Raw genomic sequence first — 1,222 nt, forward strand, 5'->3', positions numbered from 1 at the left:
AAAAAAAAAAAAAAAAAAATTAGTCGGGCTTGGTGGTAGGCACCTGTAATCCCAGATACTGGGGAGGCTGAGGCAGAGAATTGCTTGAACCCAGGAGGTGGAGTTTGCAGTGAGCCAAGATCATGCCGCTGCACTCTAGCCTGGTGACAGAGTAAGACTCTGTCTCAAGAAAAAAAACAAAAAAAGCCACGTGTGGTGACACATGCCTGTGATCCAAGCTATCTGGGAGACTGAGACAGGAGGATCACTTGAGCCCAGGAGCAGGAGGCCACAGTGAGCTATGATCGTGCCACTGGACTCCAGCCTGGGCAACAGAGAGAGACCCTGTCTCTTAACACACACACACACATACACACACACAAAAGGAGATTAGGACACATACACACACACACACACACACACAGAGGAAAGCCCACGTGAGAACATAGGGAGAAGACTGCCATCTGCAAGCTAGGAAGAGAGGGCTCAGAAAGAACCCTTGATCTTGATTAGCCAGCATCTTGATCTTAGACTTCCAGTCTCTGGAACTGAGAACATGAATTTCTGTGTAAGCTGCCCCATCTGCCTTACTCATTACAGCAACCCTAGAACACGAATGCACCGTGCCAGGCAGCAGTGGCAGCATCAGAATGGAAGAGGTGGGTTCCAGAGTTACTGGGAAGAGCCGTGTGCCCAGCACACAGTAGGCACGCAACAAATACCTGTTGAGTAAGTTTGGATTCTATGTGAGAGGGGCCTGAAAGGAAAGAGATGGCCCGGAGGAGACAAGACTAGCCCAACAGAGCCCAGGGCGGGGAGTGACACCTGGGGACTGTGGGGGACCCTGCCGCTGCCCACCACCCCAGTCACAGGGCACATTCACACCCACGACTGCACTTCATCCCACCCTTCTGCAAGGGGGCCCCTGGAGTATCCCCATCTTCCTGAAAAAGAAACCGAAGGTAAGGACCACCGCAATGAGAATCAGAGCCAGGGCTGAACACAGCTCTTCAGAGAGTCCTGTCAGGTGCGGCCCCTTGGGGTCACCAGGGAGGGCATGTTCTGCAGGACAGGCAGCTGGAAATGTGGGTCTGGAGCTTGGGAGACAGGTGGGGGCCCCTTAGAGCAAAGTGAGCATCCTCATCACAGAGCGAGGATAGACGGGTGAGCACCAGGCGGGGACTTGGGTTTCTTCACTGGGGTTTTGGTTTCTTGTTGTTTTAAAGTGACTGAGTCTCTGGTC

The sequence above is a fragment of the Mandrillus leucophaeus genome, unplaced genomic scaffold (genome assembly GCF_000951045.1).
Source record: "Mandrillus leucophaeus isolate KB7577 unplaced genomic scaffold, Mleu.le_1.0 Scaffold26, whole genome shotgun sequence".
Lineage (NCBI taxonomy): Eukaryota > Metazoa > Chordata > Mammalia > Primates > Cercopithecidae > Mandrillus > Mandrillus leucophaeus.